Here is a 27,913-nt window from a genome sequence, read left to right as displayed (position 1 = left end):
TATGTGAGAGTTTGGACATGTACTTTATCAACAAAAAGTCTCCACATGGTCCTTTCTCTTCTCTTTCCCCCAACCACACACTATACACACAAAAACAGCCAAATGCATGGTCCCCTCTTTCTCCTCTCAGCCCAAAAAATGGGATTATTTAGTGAATAATTTTGAATGGCTCTCTTCTGTGGACGGATATCGGGACCGTTTTGAGGATTAGCGTTGGAAATGCCCTAACACTTTCCGAGAGATGTTGTTAGTTAGTTTATGTTGATCCATGAAGCATGCATTAAAGCAAGATGGGATTGCTAATTTTCTATGTTGATCGACGAAGCCTGCACTAAAACCACAAAGCAGCTAACAGGCTAGATAGCCTTTACTGCAGGAAGTCGTTAAACTGAGATTTCTTAATGAAACAGAGAAATGCATATAAAGCTACTTATATCCATATCATATGACATGTGCATGGGGCAATAAAAAAATACTTGCCGGTGCCTTTTTTGCGAAAACAATAATTGATTAGTGTTAGAAGGGGGAGAGAGAGATTGTTGCGAAATATGATGGATGTATTATTAAGCCTCGAGAGCGAGTATATATTGAGTACAAGACTTGGAGGGTAAGACGCCTCTCCTAGAGATAAGGCAGGAATCCTAAACTACCAAATACATGTAACCCAAATATATCTCTAACATCCCCCCGCAGTCGTAGCGGTAGCGTTGCGAACAACATGAGCGTCGCGGACGGTCAGACTGGAGAGAGTAGCAGCCGATGGGCTGACATCCCCCCGCAGTCATAGCGAGAGCGTCGTGGACGGTGTCGCGTTGCGGACGCGTTGACTGTAGAGGAAGCCGACAAGTTGCTCAAGCGGATGATAACCCTTTGTGCCGTTGTCGAGGTAACCGAGAGCGTGGGTGGTGTAGCCGTGTCGAGGTAGCCGTGCGAAGAATGCCGTGGTCGATGTCGAGTCGGGGAGCCGGTGTTGAGGATGTCGTCGTGGAGCCGCGGGCGCAAGGGGCGCCGAGTTAGCATGGGCGCAGTGGTGTCGAAGTAGGGGTGCGCCGGGGAAAAGATGTTGTTGACGACACGTCGCGGCGGGTTTGCCAAGCCCGGGGACACATCGTAGACGAAGGCACGCACCGGTGTTGCCAGAACCGGGCATGCGTAGACGGACGAAGACGAAGTTGACGAAGCACCGACCAGGCTTGCCAGGCCCGGGGACACGTCGTGGATGACGGCACGCATCGGTGTTGCCAGCACCGGGCATGCGTAGACGAGGGACCTGCACGAGCTGTACGCCATGTCGGAGAAGTCGGAGGGGCCAGCAGAGAAGGACTCGATGACGATTGCGGCGTCCATCGGCGCGGGGCCAATGTCACCAACGGTGGTTGGAGTAGACGAAGTGGTCGGGGTAGATGACGGCGACGCTGGCGACGGGCTGGTGCTTGGACGAAGACGAAGGGGGAGGACGGGCGGCGGCGGCGGCCTGACGGCGGCCGCGGCGGCTTGGTTAGGAGTGCGGCGGCGGTGCTCGAAGTAGGCGAAGAACCCTGACAGCGTGACGAAGACCGGCGCGGACGGTGGCGTTTCTGCGCCAAGGGAGACGGCGCAGCGCATACCACGGGAGGTCGACGCGCTGTGACGGCGGAGTGGACCGCGGCCCGCGGCGCTACGACCCGAAGGGTCAACGCAGCAGGCGGGTCGGGGCGACGGCGGGAAGACCTCGGGGCGGCGGCGGGGACCGCGGGCCGCGACGCTGCGGCCCAAAGGGGCGACGCAACTGCGGTTCGCGAGTCGGTGCAGTCGCGGGGACGGCCTCGAGGCGGCGGCGGGGACCGCGTATCGCGACACTACGGCCCGAAGGGGCGACGCAACGGCGACGCACGAGTCGATGCAACCGCGAGGAGAACCACGGGGCGGCGGCGCTGCGGCCCGACGGGGCGATGCAGCGGCAGCCCGATGCTCGATCGGTGGAGAGGCGCGCTGAACTCGGGGACGATCTTCACGGGGCCTGCGGAGGCGCGCGCAACCGACGGGCCAGGTCGGTCGCACGGCGTAGATGAGGCGGATCGCGGCGGCGGGTGGGTGATCAATCCGATCGCGCGCGAGATCGGGGACGCCGCTCGGTGGAGGCGCGGTGGCAGCGGAGTCCGAGATGAAGCCGGCGGCGGCGGGCGGCTATGATTGGCCGCCGCATGGCGCGAGGCCGCCGGGTCAGGGTGATGCAGGAGTCCCGATCGGAGCAGGGCGGTGACGGCCGGCGTAGATCGACGAGCGGGCCGTCGCGCGAACGGCGGCGGTGAAGGGCCGCCGCATGACGCGAGGCCGCCGGGTCGGGGCGACCGGCGGGCCGACGCGCAGACGACGTGCGAGGCCGCCGGGTCGGGGCGACCGGCGGGCCGACGCGCAGACGACGTGCGAGGCCGCCGAGTCGGGGCGACCGACGGGCAGACGCGCGGACGACGCGCGAGGCCGCCGGGTCGGTGAAGAAGCCGGTCAATCGCACCGGTGTCGGAGTAGAGGCGCACGGGGTCGACGGCGGCAGTGGGCGACGCAAACCGGATCACATAGACCGGAAAACCAAAAAGTAGACGCCGATCAAAGCGACCGGCGAGAGAGAGAAAAACCCGGATCAAGGATCGGGAAAAAAGACTCTCTAGGGCAGCCGGCCAACACGGCCGGCGGACGAACCCTAGGTACGGGCGGCGCGGCCCCCGGCGGCAGTCATGGAGGCCGACCGCCCCGGGGGCGGCGCGCAGGTGCGGAAGCGGCGGTGGCTAGGGTTTAGGATCGACTTGCGATAGATACCATGTTAGAAGGGGGGAGAGAGATTGTTGCGGAATATGATGGATGTATTATTGAGCCTCGAGGACGAGTATATATTGCGTACAAGATTTGGAGGGTAAGACGTCTCTCCTAAAAATAAGGCAAGAATCCTAAACTACCAAATACATGTAACCCAAATATATCTCTAACAATTAGTTATCATGAAAGTTCTCTGCTACATTCAGCAGTACTCTCCAGTGGCCATCAGGTATAGTGTTTGCAGTCATGTGTTTGTCTATCGGAGCCAACCACAGTTACACGACCTGGTACCATACAGTGAGATCATACTTCATCGGTTGACCAATTTACAGTACTGATTAATTAGTTTAGAAGTAGCTAATTACCTCTGCTGCAGCAGCAGCAATAGCAACAACAACAACAACGAAGCAACTACCAAGGACGTCCATCGGAAATTGCAAAATAAGCCCACCTTGCCTCAGGTTTTCTTTTTTAAGAAATCAAAAACCACATAATTTAAGTTTTAAAAAAAATAAATTTGATTATGATTTTTTGCACTAACATATGCACCCTTAGAGCGACTCTAGCCGAATCCTATCCGGCTAGACGAGTAAAATTTTGGTTTTACTCTTATAACAGGCACCTAGCCGATCCGTAAAACCAAATCGAGGAGTAAAATTTTTGCTCCGCCTCCTATTCGGCACGTAAATATACTCGGTCATGACCACGCGGAGTAAAAATTATGCCTCTCTCGCACCTCCCACCCCCCACTGCCTCTTTGTCAGCGCACTCCGACCATCGTCCGTTGGCCCCGCCGCTACCTCGTCGCCACCCTTGGCCCTCGCCGTCCTTCTACCCGACTCCGAGCCCATTTGCCGCTATCGTCGTCGTCGGAATCAAGGTGAAACACCATCGTCGTCGCCATAACCAATTCGTCTGATTTCTCTCGAATCTTCTTCCTCGTTGGTGTCCACCGCATCTGACCTTGCTTGTGCACCATTGCAGGCCATTCCCATGCGTCACCGCCCGCTGGTTTTTCTTGAACGTCGCCGGCCGGCCGGTGCACTACCACCGCCTTGCAAGTGTTCGACAGTTTGCCTAGGTGAGTTTTTTTTACTTTTATTCTTTCGTTTTGTTTCATTTTGTACAATCGAATTGAACCGAACCATTTGAATTGAAGATGCAGAGGTTGAGAGAGATGATCTTGAAGGACTCATCATCATTCGAAGAGCAAGGAGACGACGAAGACTTTGAAATCGTTCTTGGCATGATTCTCAATGACGATATTCGGCGAACAAGGAGTGGATCACGGTTTGGCCGCATACAACTCAATCGTGATAGAGCGGAGGGCCATGCCAAGATCATGAGAGACTACTTTGATCCAAATCCAACCTATTCGGAGAAGTACTTCCGCCGGTGCTTTTGGATGCACACAAGTCTTTTTCTCACCATTACAAAAGCCGTTCAGAAGTATGATGATAGGTTCAAGCTTAGAAAGAATGCATGCGGAGAGATAAGTGCAAGCCCTCTAATGAAGTGCATTGCGGCTGTTCGACTTTTGGCATATGGGTGTTCGGCCGGTGCAATTGATGACTATGCCTGCAGGTGAAGACACAATCTTGGAGGTTGTTCAAAGGTTCACTAAAGCAGTGTTTGATGTTTTTGGGCCGGAGTACTTGAGGGCACCGAACGAGGAAGACACCCAAAGGCTAATGGCAGGCAATGAAGCAAAAAGATAGCCAGGGATGCTTGGATCACTTGACCGTATGCACTGGACCAGGAAGAATTGTCCAGTAGGGTGAAAAGGTTAGTACAAAGGCCACTTCAACAATCCAATGATCATTCTTGAGGCAGTTGCAGCGAAGGATCTTTGGATATGACATTCACTCTTTGTTTTTCCTGACTCTCACGGTGACTTGAATGTGTTGTCGAGACCATCACTGTTTGCTAGGCTTATTATAGGAGATGCCTCTCCTTACAACTATACAATCAATGGGCACAATTACTAGATGTGTTATTATCTTGCGGGTGACATCTATCCCCCATGTGCCACATTAGTCAAAACAATTCCACATCCAAAAGATAGTAAAAAGTATTCATTTTGCGCAATGTCAAGAAGAGATGTGGAGAGAGCCTTCGGTTTGCTTCAGAAGCGCTTTGCAATTCTTCGTGCCCTGCCAAGTACTGGAGCTCCAAGGTTCTATGACAAATCATGACTTCTTGCATCATTTTGCATAACATGATCATTGAAAATGAGAGAGATATGGCTGAGAACTTTCGGTACATCACCAACAGGACTCCTGTTGAGCCGGAGTACGATCCAAATAAGATCCAGGCATTCGTTGAAGCCAATCGCAGGATCGAGAACCGACAAGTTCATAATCAGCTCCAAGAAGATCTTACTGAGCATCACTTGCAACTTCAAAGCACTTCCTAGTGTGGTTTTACGTGTTATTTGCTACATTTGAACCATTCGGTTTGTTTAAATTTGAATAATTCGATTTGTAAACTATATTTGAGATTTGCTTGAACCTTCATATTTACTTTTAGTTTCGATATGTGTGCTAATATGTAGTTGCAATGTAAACTAGAATTGCATAAGTTAGAAAGAACAAAATTATACTACACTATATTTAGGGGGTCAGCTAGGTCCGGCCAAAATTTAGTGGAGTAAATATACTTCACTAAGGTTTACTCCGCCATTTAGAGCATCTCTAGCTAGCATATCTGGTGTATACCTGTCCCGCAAAATTCATTTATGGGCCTCCTGTAAAAAAATCATGGTACCGTGAGGCCTCTAGCGGAACAGATCGCATAAACTCGTCCCGCAAAACATTTGCGGGACGATTTTACATGATTTTTTCCGTGCCGGAGGCCTCACGGTACCGTAATTTTTCCGGAGCTTTGCAAATTCTAGATTTTCTAAACCGAATAGAACCATAATATAAATTAAACATATGAATATAAATGGCCTGAAAAACAATTGACAATACAACAATCGTCTTCATTACAACAAATGTTCAAATTCGAATAATTATTACAACAACAAATTGTCCAAAATCATAAACAAATACATATGGAATTTATTAAATAAAAATGGGAATCTATCTCCCATAGAGTTGCCATTGATGCTCAATAAGATCATAACGGAGCTGGTAGTGCAAACCACTGTTCTCAATCTTCTGGTAGGTGTCAAGAAATGCAGTGATCTCATCTGCATCCCTGGCAGGCTTCACACAGGCTTCACGCGGCTACCAAGATTATCATAATAAAACTCTAAGTTCAAATCCCTCTCATCCTCGATGATAATGTTGTATAAAATTACACATGCAGTCATAATGTTTCTGAGGGATTTCTTATACCAGAAGCGAGCAGGACCTCGAACAATGGCAAACCGAGCTTGCAACACACCAAATGCCCTCTCGATATCCTTTCGACTTGCCTCTTGTGCCACGATTTCAAACTAGTAGGTTTACGTTTGTGACCGGTGTATTGCTCGCAAGCTTCAACCATGTGAACGAAAAGCGGCCCACACATTCGATATCACCTACGGAAAAGGTGCGCCGGATATGTCGGTACCTCGGCGAAGTAGTCCTTCATGAGCATCTTGTCACTGAGAGCTCGGTTGCGCGGAATGCATAGCCGGCCAACTGTGGATCTGTGGCGCTTTCTCTTCGGGCCCCTTTCAAATTTGTCCATGGATTGCAACAACACAAGGTTGTCGACATCGTGGTCTAAAATCATCTCCTCTATGTCAGAATCATCCGACGAAGATGACGATGAAGAACTCCATTTCATCTAACAAAAAAGATGCACGCCGGTGATTATTTCAGAATGTCACCGGTCGAAATTAAATCACAAATCGGCGGCATTGAACTTACCTTCCCCCGATGCAATTCCGCGGGCCAGAATCAAAGTGATTCGCCCCTTTCTTCTCCTCCACCGGCCGAAGCAAAGTGCCTTAAGATACCTAAGCTCCAAGACAACACTCTCAGGAGAGGAAATGGCGCCTAGCGTCGCCGCTGTCGACTCCCAGACAGACATGGGTCTTCCCCCAAAACCCTAACAGAGAGAGAAGAAACGCAATGACGCCCTCAAAGGATAGTGGCACCCTGGGCACCAGGGTAGGCAATCCCTTGGTGGACCTTGCACAGAATATAGATTATTTCAGGTATCACAATTGGCCGTCGCTTTTGGCCAATCTACAACTCGTGCGACCAATTTGGTGATAGGCAGTAGAGTTATTGCCGGTGACAATTGGTACGGCCTACTGGACGGCAGGGCTTCTTTCAGAGATCACACCAAGAGAAACGCAGATGGGAACGTGTGATCGCGGGGAGGAAGATGAGGAACGGAACACGCACACGTACGCAAAGCGCACGCGCGCGCACGCTAGCTGCACGATCGGGATCGACAGGGTTACTGTCAACCACGTGCCTGAGATCGGGATCGGTCGATTGGCACTCCACCGGGAAAGGAAAATCAAGTGGCTTGGAATGAAATTGATCGAATCGCTGTCCCAATCATGTAGCCAACTCAAAGCGTCTTTTTGACTCGGTCCATGCAAGGTAACCTGACCTGGCGCAACCAAATTAAACACGATCATTTCAGGGAGATCCATCATGCGGTTCTGTGTCCTTTCTTGCTATAGCTCTCTCCTTCTTGTGAAAACATGTGATGCGATCTTCGTACGGTTTACTTTCTAGCATGATAATTACCTTTTGCATTGAGGTCTGAGTAGGATCGCTCTGTTCCTAGCTCTAGCTTGCTTTCAGTCAGTGAGCTTTCGGCGGGTTAATTCGTGCGTGAGAATAGTAGTTTTGGTAGTGCTCGGAGTAGGCGTATATGGGTCATCGCGTAGGTGTCCGCCCTGGTATGGACGTTAGAGTTTGGAGGCGAATATGTGGCGATCATCAGCCGGGAGGAGGGGTGCAGCGAACGAATCGATCGCCAGAGAAGTATCAATCCAGCGAACGAAAATTGGGAGAACCCCCCGGCGTGACCCAACAGCCTGACAGGCCTTTTACTGGGCCTCCCCTTCCCAAGCATCATCCATAAGCTAAAATTACATATAAAAAATCCATAAGCCAAATAAATGCATATGGGAAAAGTGCATTGTTTAAAAAAATACATACACAGATTTGCACATAGTTTAATTGATGTGACAAAAAAATTCTTTGGCAAATTCACAGATTTGCCATGAATATATAAAATCATAGATTTTGCCATGTAGACAATTTTATGTGGTGATTTAAAATGGCAAGTGTGCAAATTCTTTAATTGCCAAGTATTATGAAAAGCCAAATTATTTAACTGCCAAGATAGTATGAAAAGGAAAAATTCATAAATTTTGCCATTTCACAAACCAAAGTTCATAAATATACAAACAAAAAGTCGTTATGATCCATGGAAAAATTTATATAAAAAAACACAAACATGAAGCGAAAATTCCCATGATTTTTCATTTGCAATGACTTATGAAACACATTTACCTAATTTTTCCATGTGAAAAAGAACAATACAAGTAAGTTTCAAATATTGCCGTGTTTTTGGAGACCAAAAATGGAAATGCCATGAGACTATATGGAATCACTATTGAAAGCAATTTTTGCATCGTGTGTATTTTGCATTTCCTTCTAGGATACAATAAATGAAAAAACATCTACGTTTACCATGTCACTAAGATAAAATTACAAAATTGCAATGATTTGGAGTAAAAAAGAAAGGCCTAAATTTGCCATGAGAATAAAAATATAATTGTCATGCTCCCAACAATAAAACTAACGTGGTATAGTTAATAAAATTGCCATGGTCTACCGGAATAAAAATGCCATGCTACAAAAATTGAATTTGCGATGATCGAACGAATAAATTTTCCATTTCTAAATAAAAATAAAATACCATAGTACCTACAATAAAACTACCAAGTTCTAATTAATAAACATGTCATGTTTTAATTAAAAAAATTGACATGGTCTAAGTACTAAAATTGCCATGGTACCCTATAATAAAAAAAATGGGCATGGGAAAAATAAGAAAAAATGTCCTCTAAAATTTGTAAATTTGCCATGTCTACAAACAATTTTTCTTGAAAAAAAGCAAAAACAACATCTAATTTTTGTTCATGTGACGCTAACAAAACATATCAAAAAATTGACATGTCTTATACACCAAAAAATGGGAAAAATGCCATGATCCAGCAAAGTAATTTGCCATATCTATGAAATTAATTTTTTTTGACCCCCAAACCGTAGAACAATGGTTCTACGGTATTTTATATTAATAAAACAAAATATAGTACAAAAGCACCCACATTGGGTCAAAAATTGGCACGTAACTAGCCAATGCCCGTTCTAGGTAAAAGGTCATGTCTTTACATATTATTGTGTATCCACTATGAAAATCTCTGCTCATATTTATTCTTGATCTTGTGTCGAAGAAGCTTTAGATCTTGCTTGAAATAGTATCTCCATGATTGTATTGATTGCTGTTGTGCTTTGAAAATTTTGCCATTTCTCTGAATCTAGATGTTCCAACATCCCAAAATGACAATTTCTGTGGCAAATTGCTTTGGTACGTGATCCAATGCAAGAATTGTGTCCTCATACACAAATGTTCCTCTCTGTCTATTTTGTATCAAGGAGTTCCAGCATTCTTGTGCAAAGTTGCAATCCCAAAGCAAATGCATAGTGGTCTCCTCTGCCTTTTGATTGCAGTTAGGGCAGTGGGGGTCATCTAAATGCATTCCTTTTCTCTTGATTAGTGCCCTGGTATTGATTCTGCAGTGTGCTACTAACCAGAAGAAGATCTTGTGTTTTACTTTGCTGGAACTACTCCATATGATGTTGAATAGGGGGTGCTCCTCCTTATATTCAAGCATCCCTTGATAAATGTGGATAGCTGAGAACTTGCATGCTAACCCATTAATGGACCATTTATCCTTTCTATCTGGAAGCAATTGAGGGGTAATTTCCCCTAATTGATTGAACTGATCATATGCTTCAATTGACAGTGGCAGGTGGAAGTATTCAGTCCAATCTTGTACTTCATAAAAGTTCTGAATTGTTTGGGCATCATTAATTGTAAATGAATGAAGTTGTGGAAGAGACTGCTGGAGTGTTTGCTCATGCCATTTGTATTTCCAGAAAAGCACTGTTTGTCCTGATCCAATTGTGCATTTGCTCATTAATTTAAATCTGTCTAGAAGTGCAATGTGTGTCTTCCACCAGAAAGAGCCTTCATGAATGTGTGTCTATGAAATTAAATTTGCCATGTATTGTAATACAAAATATGTTTTGCAATAAAACTATCGTAGTTTAATCATTAAAATTGCCATGCTACCTACAATAAAACTTTCGGGACCCTGATCCTAAGTCACACCGATCTAGCATGTAACACATCATATCACTTTACGGCCTCACGGACGATATCCCCACGGCTGCTTACCTTGGTCGGGACCGTTTGCATCTTTTGGCTCACGTATATGATTGTGTCGCTAGCATCCATATGAGAGAGAACCCGGGCCGACATGACTAGTTGTAAATCAAGGTGGCACAAACTTACAGGGACATGCATACAATACCTAGCAATTGACGTGTCGGTCAACATCGAGTGTAACCGAGTCATACCGAGGCTACAAAGGACTCCAGTAAACACCGCGTGACATTTCCCCCGTAGGGACAGACACAGGAGCAAAGAAGGACACATGCCGGTCAATCCATGTGTTCCGGATGGAAGCACTAAGAGGCATTTCCCCATAAGGAAGGCTACTAAGAATAAACAACTAGGTGTCGGATCCCACACATACCAATGCATTTCAAACATACACACAGTATGCACGGTATGTGTAGATACAACATGGCATCACAACATAACTCTATGACTCAAGTATTTATTTGTAAGGCTCCAAAGAGTCATACGTAACATGATATTACAAACAGGGGTCACCTGACCCATCATACAAGCATACAAGCAATGGAAGCATAAACATGTCTGAGTACATACATCTACAAAAGAAAAAGGCTAGGAAGCGTGACTATCTACAAGACCCTCCAAAGGAACCAGACCTCTGTTTGGAATTCCCAAGCTAATCGGTCAATGTCAAACTCATCATAGGAATCTGAAGTGAGATTGAAGTCTCCTCTCCAAAAACATAAATTTGACAAATGTGAGTACAAAAGTAATCAGCAAGACTTACATTAGAACTATCTACACATGCATCAGTATCAACAAAGGGGCTTGTGGAGTTTAACTGCAGTGAGCCAGCTTTGACTCAGTGGCTATCCTGTACTACGACTACCAGTATTTTCTTTGGGGTGAGAGAGCGCACACGAGTCCACATATTCACCACATCAATACACCACCATGGATTCGCTCCCGTATCCCTATGAGAAGGCCATCCATAGCACTCACACTTATCTTGCGCATTTTAGAGTATCCAGTTCCAAGTAGTCCATATCCAAGGACGCGACTATTCGAATAGTTTGATAACCCTGCAGGGGTGTACTTCTTCAAACACGCTCTCACCACTTACCACCATGTACATGTCATGTATATCTGCAACCTTCAAGCGGAAGCCTGACAAGGGTGTCGCCCATGACCTGACTAACCACACAAGTCTCTAGTCCATGTTTATCCCCTATTTGAGGTTGTATACGCAAAGGAAGTCCGGCCGAGGTTTCACTCACGGCCTCAAATGATGTGTGCACGGTTCCCAAGCCCACCAAACGGGTGCCTCGGTACACCATGCCACGGTGTCTATACCGCATCATAGCCCACCCCTAGGGTCATCGCTACGCACGACCTCCAACACATGTCCTACAAACACCAGAAACTAGTTGCAACTCCTGGACAGAGATCAAGGCGAATAATAAGTCGAGAGAGTCAATTAAGGATCCCAATGTGTGGTAGTAACTGTGTTGGATCACAAACACATAACTCAGTTCCTGAGGACGGTTTGCAATGAGATAACCCACCATGTACTCCTACATGGCCTCTCATCGCTGCCTTTACCAAATCGTATTCACACACTTAGCTCTCAACACTAGGACATGCCCATCCCAGATGAATCAGACCTGACACAACTCTAAGCATAGCACGCATAACAAGCAAGCATGAATTAGTAGGCACATCATGGCTCAAACAACTCCTACTCATGCTAGAGGGTTTCAACTATTTACTATGGCAAATATAGGTCATGCAGAGGAATGGGTTCAACTACCATAACATGTAACAGTTGAATTGTTGTTGTCCTAATGCAATACAAGAGAGCAAGAGCAATAGAGTGGGATTGTATCAGAGTGATCAAGGGGGGTTTGCTTGCCTGGCACTTTCAAAGATAGTATAGCTCTTCATCGGTGTCAATGATCACAACATCAGAATCGTCTTCTACAGAGGAGGAACAAACACCGGCAAACAAGAAGCAACACAATCAATGCAATGCAACAATATGATGCGTGATCATGACATGGTAATATCCTAGTGTTTGAGCTAGTGCAAAATGCTACAATGTTAGTTGAAGTTCATTTGAATCAAAGATTCAAACTCAAACTCCAAAATAAGCATTTAAAATACCCTTTAATTGATTTGACATGATCAACACGTATAAGTTGCTTTAACATGCATGAAAAATGCCATAAACATATTCTTCATATTTTTTGATAATTTTTCATATATAAATTATTTAATTTGGAGTTACGGCTGAATTTCTATGATTTTTCAAAAGTTTGGAGTATTATTTGAAATTCATAAATCATTTCTGATTTATTTAAATTCCAGAAAACGTTACTGTGTCGGCATCATGTCATGGTCACGTCAGCGGTCAACTGAGACGATCAAAGTCAACCCTGACCAGTGGGACCCACTGGTTAGTGACCCAGGCATTTAACACATTTAATTAAATCAAAACTAAAAGTTAGTGGTTAATTAAGTAGGCAGGGGCCACCTGTCAGTTACCCGGGGGGCATTAGGGCTAAACTAACCATGGTGGTTAGTGCTAAATAAGCGGCCATGTCGGATACGCCGGCGGCTAGCCGCCGGTGATCAAATCCGCAGCGGAGGCATCGAGATTTCACTACGGGTCACTGTTCAGTGCGTGAAAGGGTGCGTCCGAATGCTCGCAGTGGCGCTCGTCGAACGATGGCGGTGGGAGGTGCTGGGGTCACCGGAGACGTCGACTGCAATGATGGTAGGCGACAGCTGGTGTTCGGGCGATGATGCAAACTTTGCTACAGTGCACGGCAGGAGCGGCGGGTGGTCGAGCTCGACTTCCGGGGACGCGTTGTTCATAGTGTTGTGCTCAAGCGCGAGCTTGCACGGCCATAGCCACGGTGGTGACAGGGCCAGTGGCGGAGAGCTCTCGGGCTCGACGGTGAGGCTAGCCAGGGCGCGCTATTGAGGAAGGGACAGGGGAAATGACCAGGGGCTCGCTGCGAGGCAGAGGAGATGGTCAGCGGGCTCGGGGACGCTCTATATACACCCGGATGTTTTGACCACCTTATCGCAGAAATATCCTATATTCTTGTTTCGTGCTATCTTTCTGACAGATCTAGATCGTCATGGCTCCATGATGACCCAGAAGTATAGGGTATCAATCGTAGTCATTTCGATAAGTAAGAGTGTCGAACCCAATGAGGAGCAGAAGAAAATGACAAGCGATTTTTAGCAAGGTAATTTTTGCAAGCACTGAAATTGTCGGTAACAAGTTGTTTGATAGTAAGATAATTTGTAATGAGCAAGTAACGATAATGGTTAATAAAGTGCAACAAGATAGCCCAATCCTTTTTGGAGCAAAGGACAAACCAAAATGATCTCTTATAATAAGCAAAGCGTTCTCGAGGGCACACGGGAATTTTATCTAGTCACTTTCATCATCTTGGTCTGATTCGCGTTTGCTACTTTGATAATTTGATATGTGGATGGACCGGTGCCTGGGTGCTGTTCTTACTTGAATAAGCCTCCCACTTATGATTAACCCCCTCGCAAGCGTCCGTAACTACGAAAGAAGAATTAAGATGACAATCTAATCATAACATTAAACATATGGATCCAAATCAGCCAGTTACGGAATAGCGCATAAACTAGGGTTTAAGCTTCTGTCACTTTAGCAACCCATCATCTAATAACTACTCCACAATGCATCCCCTTAGGCACAAAGATGGTGAAGTGTCATGTAGTCGACGTTCACATAACACCACTAAGGGAATCACAACATACATACCATCAAAATATCGAACGAATATCAAGTTCACATGATTACTTGCAACATGACTTCTCCCGTGTCCTCAAGAACAAAAGTAACTACTTACACAACATATTCATGCTCAAGATCAGAGGGATATTAAATAGCATAATGGATCTGAGCATATGATCTTCCACCAAATAAACCAGCTAGCATCAACTACAAAATGTAATCAACACTACTAGTCACCCACAGGTACCAATCTGAGGTTTTGATACAAAGATTGAACACAAGAGATACTAGGGTTTGATATGAGATTGTGATGTTGAAGATGTTGATGAAGATTGGCCTCCCAAAGATGAGAGGGTTGTTGGTGATGACGACGGCTTCGATTTCCACCTCCGGGAGGGAAGTTCCCCCGCGGAATCGCTCCGCCGGAGGGCAAAAGTGCTCCTGCCCAAGTTTCGCCTCGAGACGGTGGCGCTCCGTCCCGAAAGTCCTCTCCTTATTTTTTCTAGGTCAAAAGACCTTACGTACCAGAAGATCGGCACCGGAGGTGGGCCTAGGCCCCCACTACCCACCAGAGCGCGTCTAGAGGGGGTGGCGCTCCCTGGTGCCTTGTGGGTGCCTGGGTGCCCACCTCTGGTGGTTCTTTTCTTCAATATTTTTCATTTATTCCAATATAAATCTCCGTAAAATTTCAGCTCATTTGGAGATGTGCAGAATAGATATCTCTGACATAGCTTTTTCAGGTCCAGAATTCCAACTGCCGACATTCTCCCTCTTTGTGTAAACCTGGCATATTATGAGATAAAAGGCATTAGAATTACTCCACAAAGTGTTATAATACATAAAAACACTATAAATAACAGAAGAAAAACGTGATGCAAAATGGACGTATCACAGGGCAGCCCGCCCTGTCACTGACCGGTCACGAAATTTTGACCCAGACGGACGCCTCAAACAGGCCTCAAACGTCCGGGTTGACCGGCACTATGGGGCGGATATGGGGGCGCCCGGGTGCGTCCGCCACGTCGGACCTAGCTCACGGTCGCCCACCCGACTCCACATATATTCGTCCCCATCACTCTTCTCTCCCCTAGCCACTTCACTCTTCTCTCCCCTCCACTCCCTCCGCCACCCGAGCTCACCTCTGGCGATCTCCGGCCATCTCCAGCATGGCGGGTAGCGGATCTGACTCCGACCACTCCGGATCCATCGACTGGGTGTCATCCCGTGCGGGTTAGGGGAGGCAATGGCGGTCCGCATTGCATTCCGCCACTCCCGGGAGGACAGCGCCCGGACGACGAACGGATCTGTCCGGCACGACTCCATAGTGTCGGCTCAACGGGTGCTCGGGTCCTCTGGGGCTGGATCATCGCGGTCCCGACAGCCGAAAAATCTCTCCTTCCCCATCACCGGTCGGGCAGACTATGAGTCCTATCGAAACTGGCAGCCCGCCGTGGGAAGGAGAGGATAAGGGCCGCCGAGGCCCGTATCGCCGCGGAAATGGCGACAGCGGAGGCACGGGTGGCCGCAGAGGAGGAAGCCATCCGCGCCCGCATTGTGAAGAAACGACAGCGGAGGAACACGCGCGCTCTCGCCCGAGAGCAGAATCGGGCGGTTCGTGCCATGGCCGGACTGCCACCGAAGGAGGAGAAAGAGGACAGCGACGGCGAGGACAGCTCCGGCGATGAGCAGATCCGGCTCGATCCCTACTACGTCTTCGACCGGTACTTCCGCTAGAAGGACGGCAAGGGTAGTCGTGGATGATCTCCACCGTAGCCAAACATGTCAAATTTTGATAGTCCAATGGCGTTAGTAGTGATGGAGTAGTGGGACGACGTGTGTAATGCATCGACGTAGTTGTATGAATTTAAGATATGATAATTGAGGTGTCCGGATGTAGATTGCATTATTTGAGGCATGACCGGTCAGTGTCCGCGGACGCAACCGGGCGCGTCCACGGGCTTTTGAGGGGCCAGATTTGCCCATCATGATTGTAGATGCTTTTAATTTTAAGTAATGCAAGAGTTATTTCGCAAAAAAAAGTAAACTCACGGCATTAATAGTTGTGTTTCCAGTTATACAAGGGTAAGTTACGACCTACCAAGTGGAGTACTAACAAGAGTGCGTGCATACTAGACGGGGAAATGGAAAATGGCAACATTCGTTGGATCTCTTGATTTCTCACCAGGCATTTGCATCTAGTGGGCGGTCTCTTTTCAAAAACCGTATCTCTTTGACACCCGGCCGCTATTGCCAAGCACCGTCCAAGCGCACACATGTCACACCGTACGTGGTAGTACACGCACATCTATTTTATTTTATTTTTGAAACGAAGGCAAAAGCTTTTCTCATGTAAGAATAGAGGGTTTTTTTTTACATCACACACCCTTAAAGCGACAATTACTTTCGCAAAATAAGAGACCCTAACTTCTTTGCCACGGCTGTGACCCAAAGGCTTGCCTCGGCCACAATGGTGTTGAGCAGAATTGGCGGAGGAGCGCTCTTGTGCCGGAATACTCTTACGTTTCTCTCGTTCTAGATTACCCATGACACGAGCATGGTAATCGACGCCTTGCCTTCCTGTCCGTAGTGGTGACATCGCATGTACTTGCCCACCAGCTCTCAACTGAGCCCATCAAGTGCCATGAGGTCGTGTCCATGTCGTCAATGCTGAATCTCTAAATGACCAATCTCCAGAGCCTCAAGGAGTAGTTGCACTTGATGGAGATGTGGTCCACATTCCTGCACGCCCTTGCACAATGGACAAGGACCGCAATTTGGCCACCCTCGCTTGGCCAACCGGTCGGCAGTCCAAATTTTGTCCTGAAGCGCAAGCCAAGCAAAAAAACTTCACTTTCGGTGGCGCCCAGGCCTTCCAAGCCATTTGGTCCATGGGGGAGAGAACCAGGCCCAAAAATTGTGCCTTGCAAGCAGAGGCCGCCGTGTACTGGCCAGAGGTCATGTGCTTCCACAAGATGTCATCATCGGTAAGCTCATCAAGCTGGACCTCACCGAGGAGCATCCAAAGGGAGAACAACTGTCTAATATGCTCAGCGGACACAACTGCGGATGGAGGTTTGATCCTAAGGATCCAAGCGTCTTAGGGCCTCCCACACCTTCCAATTTTTTCGTGACGAGGCCTCGAATATGAGCGGAGCAATGTCCTTGGGCTTGCGGCCAAGGAGCGAAGGAGAGTCCCAGAATGGCATTCGCGCACCATTGCCCACAGTGATGGTGGTAGAAGTATAGAAGAAGTTGAGGTCTTCAGCGTCGCATGGATTCCCGTCCCCAACCCAGAGCTTAGAAGGCTCCTTCCATTCAAACCATGGCCAACCCAAACGCAAGGCATGCACAAATTTCTCCGCGTTGAGCACCCCAAGCCCACCTCCCTTAATCATGTGGCCGAGTCACCGTTTCCCAATTCACCTTGCACTTGGTCCCAATCGTCCTGTCCGAGCCGGCCCAACGGAACGCCCTCTCTAGCTTGTCGATGGTGCGTAGAATGCTAGGCGGAATGACAAGAGGCGTAAAACGACTTGACATGAGCCGCACTCACATCTATTTTTTGCGCAACCAGCTTACGCACATTGATCTGTGCATCCTTTGCACCCCTCAGTAGTGCCAGCTGATCTCCCCGTTCCAGTGTCTGAAATTTGCAGATCGGCACGTCCGGGCATTCAGATATCATCGCTCCTCCTCGGTTCCCAATTGTAATACATACACCAACGCTATGGTCGATGGACAGCCGTGGGTGAAGCGATGAGGCGACGAGGTGTGGCGCGCGGTGCCGAGGTGAATGAGGTGTGACACATTTTCGGTGCATGTACTACTTACTCCCTCTGTGAATAGACCTAAAACGTCTTATATTTATTTACAGAGAAAGTATGTTTGAGTTGATTAGGGGGTTGATATGCATGCTGTTCCGACCGCCTATTGGTACCATAGTGCTTCGGGGTACGACTGGGCATGCAGCTACCCTCTACCTAACGTCGAGCTACATGTTAGTCAAGTGTAGGTACTGCACTAGACTATGTCTTGAAGTTGATGCAATGATATGCTTGGCGAGAAATACCGTACTGTGACGACGTTGAGATGTTTCAGACCTTCTTTTCCTCCTGAAAAATATCGTCACCCCCATGTGCGGAATAGCTCGATCTTAGGAGATATCGAGCCAGCCAAGTAGCGAGGTTTCGTTTGCTGCGGGCTGTAGGTTCGTGTAGTCTGGTTTTCTACGTTTTTTTTTCTCTTTTTTGTTTTCTTTTGGTTTAATTTGGTTTTTTCATTTTTCCTTGTTCTTTTTGCTTTGGTTTTCAATGTTTTGTCGTTGGTTCCTTTTCTTTCTTCGTTTTTCTTGTTTTTCTTCGTTTTCTTTGAATTTTTTTTGCTTTTTTGTCGATTTTTAGTGGTCTTCTATTTTCCCACGTATGTCGTTTTTTAATGTACAGAATGAACATTTTTAGAGCACATGTGAAATGTTTTTATGAAACTTTGGACATTTTTCAAATATATGATGTGCATTTTTTTCAAATACATGTTTCGAACACTTTTAATACACAGTAACATGTTTTCCAAATACAGATTGTATATTTTTACTTGAAATAGACATTTTTTAACCTAGAGGAACAAACATTTTACGTTCTATAAACATTTTCTAAATGCCATGAACATTTTTTTGAATCGCCAGAATTTTTATTTAAATTGTCATGTACATTTTTTCATGGTACAAACATTATTTACAGCACCCACACATTCTTTTACAGTGTATACAGTATTTCCAAATAAGTTAGAAAAAAATTTCAAAGCTTGTGAACATTTTTGTAATGGTATGCATACATTTTATTGTTTGTGCAAAATATTGTTTTGAATCACGGTGAACATTTTTTGTACATCGTATAAACATTTTTTTAAATGGCACGTATATTTGACATTTTCTAAATGTCACACATTTTACTTACAGATGATATATGTAAAATGTTTTGTTTCATATATATAATATTCCAAAATATGAACAATAGAAAAAAATAAGGCAAAAAAAGAAAATAAAAATGTGAAGAAAAAAAACATGGGTTTTTTAGGAGTAATCAGATCTTTATTAATGATCAAAAGCCACAATTTGTGGAATAAATCTCGGATCATGGGAATGGCCTAGCCACACATGGCATCCTGGGCCTAAAGAAATAGCATATCTTGCTAAGCTATGTGCCTCAACATTCGAGTCACGACTTTCAAAAGTACTCCCTCCGTTTCTTTTTAGTCTGCATATAAAGTTTGGTCAAAGTTAAGATTTGTAAAGTTTGACTAACTTTATATTAAAAAATATCAACATTCACAATATGAAATCAATATTCTCGGATGCACCATGAAATGTATTTTCATACTATATTGTTTTAGTATTCTAGATGTTCATATTTTTTGATATAAATTTGTCAAACTTTGTGTAGGTTGACTTTGACCAAATTTTATACGCGGAATGAAAAGAAACGGAGGGAGTAAAACTACACATAAAATGATGAGCTCTCTGCTGAATTTCCTTGATAACGGTGCCATATCTTCCACGATTTTCTGAGTTTATGTCACCCACCACTTGCTTGGAGTCCGAAGCAATGATCATATGTTGGATGTTCAGGTCTTCTGCTGAAGACAGCGCCTCCCGGCACGCGATAGCCTGTAATGTAGCCGGGTCTGTTACACCTTGGAGAACAAGTGCCGAACTCCCAAGGAAAGAACTCCGTTCATCCCCGCACACAGCTGCGGCTGTACCTCCACCTTGACGAGACACTCCGGCGTCAACGTGTATCTTCACCATCCCGACCGGAGGGGCCTTCGGGCGACTACCTCTCCTCGGCCACTGAACGCAAGCTGCCCCTTGTACAGGTATCTTCTCCCTTACAATCTCAAGATCAACCAAGTATCTGTTGATGAATGCATGCATTCCTTGTGGGCTTTGGAAAATGCCCTCGTGAATCGCTTTCCTCTGGGAGGACCGGATCGCCCATAGTGTCACTGCCACTTTGATATAATCTGAGTGAGACAGCATCTCCATCAAATGAAACAACCAACATTTGGCGCTTGGGACCTAGCATGAGATCAAGTTGTTTGCCAGTTCATCATCCGCTAGAGCCCAGGTACAACGTTCCATCGTGCACTCTAGGAGTGAATGTCTCCATGAGTAAGGTCCTCCACACAGAACGCATGAGCTTGAATTCGACATATGCATGTGAGCTCTAATGTCCTCTGTTGGGATGGAATGCTTCGACAACCGCCATAGAAACATCTTAATCTTTCCTGGCACCTGAGTGTTCCATAGCTTTTTCCAATCTCCTTCTTCCTTGTTTGAGCTGGAGGAGCCCGCCGTACCTTCCAACCACGCCTCTCACCTCCCTCTAGTAGACACTAGCATATTGTATGCTGATCGCACCGAGAATTGACCCGGTCGCACCAAAAATCTTCCATATTCTGCTAGCAGATAGGTATGCTCAAGATCACCGGAATATCCATCGGCATGAATACCTCGCAGAGCGCCCTATATTCCATGTAGCTAAGGTCACATCAATCAATTCAGACACAAGCTCCAGAGGGTTTGTTGATATGCATCCGTAGGGTCGTAGCATCTCGTCTCTTGGCAACCAATTATCTACCCAAATGTTAGTATTCTGGCCATTACCAATGCGCTTTATCAACCCTTGTTTGATCTCTACCTTCTATGATAGCCCTCCAGATCTGATTTGGGTGATTGCCAATACTTGCTTCTAGTATGGTGGATTCTGGATAGTATATACTTCTCAATAGACGTGCGCTCAAAGACTCAGGATGTTGTAGGATGCGCCACGCGTGTCTTGCTAGCATTGTCATATTGAACAGCTCAACATATTTAAAACCCAAACTCCTCATTGCTTTCGGTTGAGTCATTTCCTTCCAAGATACCCAATGTGGTTTGTGATTTCCATATTTGCTGCCCCACCAAAACTTCCGGATGAGCATGTTCAGATGCTCGCAAAGGCCCCTTGGAAGTTAGAAGCAAGACATAGAAAAAACTGGAATAGCTTGAGCAACCGCTTTTACTAGCACCTCCTTGCCTACCGTAGACATAGTGTTCTCAATCCATCCCTGGATTTTACTCCACCAGCGGTCCTTCAAGTATTTGAAAGCACCATTTTTTGAAGCTCCAATATCCGAAGGCATACCCAAGTATTTTTTATTAAGAGTCTCATTAGGAACATTGAGTAGACCTTTCATTTCATCACGAATAGCTTCTGGTAGACCCTTGTTGAATAAAAATTGATGATTTATCATAATTAATTCCCTGCCCAGAGGCTTTACAATAAACATCCAACAATTGGTTCAACTCAATTGCACCCAAACCATTGGCCTTGAAAAACAGCAGGTTGTCTGCAAACAAAAGATGGCTCACCGGTGGTGTGGACGGTGCCACTTGCAGTCCATGAAGATTTGATGACTCACTTTTTGATTTTTAACAGGCACGAAAGGCCCTTTGCTACAATCAAGAACATGTACGGGGAAATTGGATCCCCCTGCCGAATCCCACAAGATGGCTGGAACTGCTGAAGTTTTCTTCCATTGAACAAAACATGCAATTTTACTGAGCTTATCATTCCCATCACTATTTCCACCCACTTTTTGGTGAAGCCTAGTTTTAGCATTATAGCTTTCAAGTAAGCCCATTCCACTTTGTCATAAGCCTTCATCATATCCAATTTTAATGTACAATGTTGGTTTTTCTTTGCCTTGTTCCTTTTCATGAAGTGGAGGCACTCATAGGCAGTAATGATATTATCAGTAATTAGCCTACCTGGCACAAAAGTTGATTCTTCTGCTGAGATAATATCTAGCAATACCAACTTCAAATGATTTGAAATAACCTTTGGTGCTATCTTATACAAGACATTGCATAGACTAATAGGGCGGAATTGTGATAGAAGAGTTGGGTTCTTCACATTAGGGATTAGAACCAAGGTCGTCTCATTAATGCATTCAGCTAATTCAGTACCCTCAACAATTCTCAACACAACTCTTGTTACCTCCTAACCACAGACCTCCCAGTGTCGCTGAAAAAAGTGTGTAGGAAATCCATCCAGACCAGGAGCCTTTGTTGGGTACATCTAAAATAGGTCCTCCTTCACTTCCTTCTGACTATAAGGTGCATTAAGTTGTTCATTCATTTCCACTGCTACCTTGCATGGGACACTATCAAGCACATGATGCATATTTTGCAACCCATTAGATGTGTATAACTTTGCGTAAAAAGCTATAGTAAGCGCCTCCATCTCAGCCGTATCTTCTGTAATCTGTCTATCCGGGCGCTGAATGACCCTGACCTGGTTTTTCCTCCACCTTCGACTGGCCCTCAAGTGAAAATAATAAGTATTTTTATCTCCATGTTGTAGCCACTCCAGCCGAGCTCGCTGCCTCCAAAGAATTTCTTCCCTATGGTACAATTTGACAAGTCTGTCAATGATCTTAATTTCCAAATGATTAGGCCCGGATCCTCCTCTGGAAGAACACAGTCGGTCCAGTTCGGCCTTTAAATGCCAATCAGTAATCTCACTGAACTAAAATGGGTTCGATCCCAAGTAGCAAGATTCCCTGACATGTCCTTTAATTTATTCTGGACTTCCGCTATGTGCTCCCTGCCTTCTCTTTCCATCCCGTGACAACGAAGTTGAAAAGGTCTGGGTCCCGCTCCCACATCATCTCATATCTGAATGCCCTCGGGTTTTTATTGCATGCATGCACATCGGAATAGCAGAGCAAGATTGGGACATGGTTGGACATAGCAGCAGTTTTATGCTCAAGTACTGGCTTCTGGAAAGCCAGGCACCACGCTGGACTCGTCAAGCATCTGTCCAAGCGCACTCTCGTGTATGTCCCTCCTGCTACTTTCTTCTTGAAAGTCCAGAAGTTTCCTTTATACCTAACGTCGGTGAGACTACACGTATCCATAGCATCACGGAAGGCATCCATCTGGGCTTGGTTGCGCTGACCAACTCCATCATTTTCATGTGCATGTAATACCTCATTGAAATCTCCTATCACAGCCCACGGGAGGTTGCTGATGCCTGCTATCCCTCTCAACATACACCATGTTTTGTATTTGTCCCGGACTTGTCCTTCGCCGTGGACAAAAGTGACTCGGGTTCTGGACTCAACCATATCATCTATCAACACATCAATGTGATACCTCGTGTAGCCAATAACCTCAACCTTTATTGAATTATTCCAAAAAATACCAATTCCTTCACTCCTACCGGTGCTACTCAGGGCAAAGCTACTATCAAAGCCTATAGTACTTGCTAAATTTTCAACTCTCGATCCCTCTATCTGAGTTTCAACAATACATAGTACAGAGGGGGGCAAACTGCTTCATCATATCACGAAGCTCACGAACCGTCACGAGTTTTCCTGCACCGCGACTGTTCGAAACTAGAAGACTCATTGTGCCCGGTGGTACTCCTCGGGGGAGCCCGCCGATGGTGCATCATTGGTTTGTGTAGTTTTCGAGACCGAGCCGCCTCCGCTAGAGGCATCATTCCCTTCCATCTAACCATTCTCTTCCTTCCCTAGCCCATTCTTGTATCTCTTCTGCTGTTTTTGCAGCGAGACATACAATGGTGGCATCAGGGGCACAGCCGGCAAGGTTGCTGCCACCACCATCGCCAATGGGTTCTCCCCATGATCACTTGCATCGGCGTTCACCGCTGAGCTAGAGCTCGATATGTTTTCAATAGAGGGGCGCTAGTTTGAAGCCTGTGTAACATCTCGCCACCACCAAAGCATTCCTCTATGTGTTTGCATCAGTGGTATCCTCATTCCCCTTATCATCTGCCCTCCTTTCCCCTATGTTCACCGGGTTCTGGTTCTGGGCATTGAAACGCCAGCTTTGGTTGGAGTTGTAAGTGCCTCTCCCCCTTCCTCTACCTCCAGCTCCACCCATGGCAACACATCCTCTCTAGGGTCCAGCTACCCCTCGTCCAATATGGCCAGCTCTAAATGCATCAGCTAGCACAAATTCCCCCCCCCCCCATTCAATGGTTGATTCATCATGCTCTCCATCACCACATTCTTCATACCAGTGCCCAAACTCCCCACAGTTGAAGCAGAAGGTGAGAATCTTTTCATACTTCACTTGATATCTAACTGTCTCATCTCCCTTCTTCCCTGTCACAAACCATTTTATCTTGGCATTGCTTTTAATATTGACCTTGACCCGAACAAATCTCCGAAGAAGCCCACCGGCAGCCTTGACTAGACCTCCACTACCTCTCCTATACGTGAGGCCATCCTTCAAATTGCTGGTTCTATTAGGAAGTTATTTGGGAGATGGTGAATCTATGCCTAGACTATCAATCTGTCCAACAAGATGGAATCGGGTTTCTTGAAGTCATCATATTCCTTCATTGTCACTGCATGTCCTCTGAAGAGCCATGGACCTTCGAACATTGCCTTATTCCAATCCGCTAAGCATCCAAACTGCGCTGTGAAAAGGTTGTCATACAGCGCGCTCGGATTGAAGATCTTGGGGGTATGAACCCTAGCAATGGCCAGCCACTTGGCCAGTGTCATCAGGTCCAGGAGCTCCTCCTCACACACAAAGTCGTCATCTTCTTGTTCCTGCGGATTCAGTCGTGCCAAGAGGTCATCCGTGCTCTCATTGGCCCCCTCCTCTGCGTTCCAAAGTGTTCATCAGTGTGATGTCAGCAAGCAGTCTCACTGGGATGGCCCAACAGCGGCTCCCTGCAGGCGACCATACAATAGGAATCGCTGCGGGCGGCACATAGCCGAATCCCACCGAGGGAACCCATTTTACTCGTGTAGTGAAAGAGCCATGGTGAGCTAAATGGTCCAGCCCATACAATCGCCATAGCCGATTTATCGGCTACTCTACATGAGCGCTATATCTTGCTCAGTCGTGAGATGACCTCCTATATGAGTCATTTTGTGTCTATATGAGCACCACGCAGAGGGTTCGATGCAACTGAGCCGGCCCACCGGACAAGAAGCGAGTTTTTTTCTGTACCGTGCAAGGGAAAATCCCAAAAAGGGAGCAACCATGCGAGGAATCGAACTAGCCACCACACGCTATTGAAACATAGTGCTAGCCACTAAACTGATGGCTTCTGATCTTGATGGGAAGCGTGAAATATTTAAGATACACTACATTGTTGAGATCTAAAACATTTTTGAGAAATTTCGAAACATTTCCTGAAAACTACTAAAAAATGAAATGACATATATTTTTGAGAACTTAAACAATTTTTGAAATGTCAATTGAAGAAGTGAACAATTTTTGTAACACCGACATTTTTTGACATTTCAAACATGTTTTGGAAAACATGGACAACTTTTTAAATACGGGAAAAAAGCGAACAACGTTGCAAAAACGTGAACAATTATCGTAAAGACGAACAGTTTCAGAACCTCCGAAGAAAATGAGGAAAAATACAAACATTCTTTGGTTCTATTATCAATATTATATAATCATAATTATTATTTTAAAACTCCGAAACAAATACAAACCACGAACACTTTTTTAAAAAACACGAACAACTTTAAATTGTGAACGTTTTTATGAAACGTGAACAAATTGGATATTTTCAAACTATTTTTGGAAAATACGAACAGTTAGGGGGAAAGCGAGCAAATTTTCAAAATCTAATATTTTTGAAATTTCGAACAATTTTTAAAACTTGAATTTTCGAAGATTTTATGAATATATTGAACTTTTTTTATTCTTAAATTTAAAAATAAACGGAAGAACGAAAAAGGAGAAAACAAAAGATATGTCCGAGAGAAATAAAAATGGAAAAGAAAAAGCCAGCATAGAAAACCAACGGAAAACCAGGTGAGAAAAGAATCAAAAAATAGAACTTTATTTTAGGAAATAGAAAAAAGACCAAGAATTCCTTTTTTTTAGGGGTTGAACCATGCTTTATGAATCAAAGTCCACATGGTGTAGAATACAAAAGGGACCATGGGGTTGGCCTAACCACACATGGCGCCCCTATCAAGAGAATGTGCATACTTGGCTGGTGCTCTTTGATTTACCTCAAGTATGATCCCTCCATGGTTCTGCTTAGCAATATCATTGACCACTTGCTTTGAATCAAATGTTATGATGAAATTGTTCAGCATTAGGTTCTCTGTGTGGGACAAACCCTCTCTGCATGCAATAGCCTTGAGTGTCGCAACATCCACTATCCCTGAGATAACTAAGGCCAAACTTCCAATGTAGTTACCAGCCTCATCACGACACACTGCCGCCGCCGCTCCCTGAACTTGAGATTTTGAGATCCCGGCGTCCATGTTTATCTTTGCAAAACCCTGGGGAGGCGCCCTAGGCTTTGTGGCCACGTTCCTTGGCAGAACTTGCTGCTGGACTATCTTCTTCGGTAACAATTCTAGATGAGCCATGAAGCGTGCAATGAATTGATGGGTAGCAGATGGGCTTTGGAAGATCTGTTCATGGATTGCCTTTCTTCTCGCCCACCACAACACCCATAGGGTGACCACCATCCGAATAAAAGGCAGCATGTGATAGAGATTCAATCATAGCAAATAACCATTGTTTGGCACTCGGTCATTCTATGGTCTCGCATAAGTGTTCCGCAAGCTCTCCGTCCACCATAGACCAAACACACCTTAACATATTACACTCTAGCATGGAATGACACCATGATTCTTCTGTGCCGCACAACGCACACAAACTTGAAGTGGCCATATTCCTATGCCTCCTTACATCTTCGGTGGGAATAGAATGTTTTGCGAGCCGCCAAAGGAACGCCCGGATCTTCCTAGGTACATGTGAAGGAAATATGCCCTAGAGGCAATAATAAAGTCGTTATTATATATTTCCTTATTCATGATAAAGGTTTATTATTCATGCTAGAAATGTATTGATCAAAAACTTAAATACATGTGTGAATACATAAACAAATACCGTGTCCCTAGTAAGGCTCTACTAGACTAGCTCGTTGATCAAAGATGGTTAAAGTTTCCTAACCATAGACATGTGTTGTCATTTGATAACGGGATCACATCATTAGGAGAATGATGTGATGGACAAGACGCTGCTACTTCTTGAGCTTGCGTTGGTTTTTCCCTTGAGGAGGAAAGGGTGATGCAGCAAAGTAGAGATAAGTATTTCCCTCAGTTTGAGAACCAAGGTATCAATCCAGTAGGAGACAACACACAAATCACCGAATACCTGCACAAACAGTCAAACAACTTGCACCCAACACGATAAAGGGGTTGTCAATCCCTTCACGGTTACTTGCAAAAGTGAGATCTGATAAAGATAGATAAACGTAAGGTAAATATTTTTGGTATTTTTGGTTTATAGATCGGAAAGTAAAAGATTGCAAAATAGTAGATTGAAAACTAATATGATAGAAAATAGAAACTTATATGATGGAAAATAGACCCGGGGGCCATAGGTTTCACTAGAGGCTTCTCTCAAGATAGCAAATAATATGATGGGTGAACAAATTACTGCCGAGCAATTGATAGAAAAGCGTAAAGTTATGACGATATCTAAGGCAATGATTATGAAATATAGGCATCACGTCCGTGTCAAGTAGACCGAAACGATTCTGCATCTACTACTATTACTCCACACATCGACCGCTATCCAGCATGCATCTAGAGTATTAAGTTCATAAAGAATGGAGTAATGCATTAAGTAAGATGACATGATGTAGAGGAATTAACTCAAGAAATATGATGAAAATCCCATCTTTTTATCCTCGATGGCAACAATACAATACGTGCCTTTCTACCCCTACTGTCACTGGGATAGGACACCGCAAGATTGAACCCAAAGCTAAGCACTTCTCCCATTGCCAGAAAAACCAATCTAGTTGGCCAAACCAAACCGATAGTTTGAAGAGAATTACAAAGATATCAAATCATGCATAAAAGAATTTAGAGAAGATTCAA

Source organism: Aegilops tauschii, chromosome 4 (genome assembly GCF_002575655.3).
Source record: "Aegilops tauschii subsp. strangulata cultivar AL8/78 chromosome 4, Aet v6.0, whole genome shotgun sequence".
Classification (NCBI taxonomy): domain Eukaryota; kingdom Viridiplantae; phylum Streptophyta; class Magnoliopsida; order Poales; family Poaceae; genus Aegilops; species Aegilops tauschii.
This window is presented reverse-complemented; position numbering follows the sequence as displayed.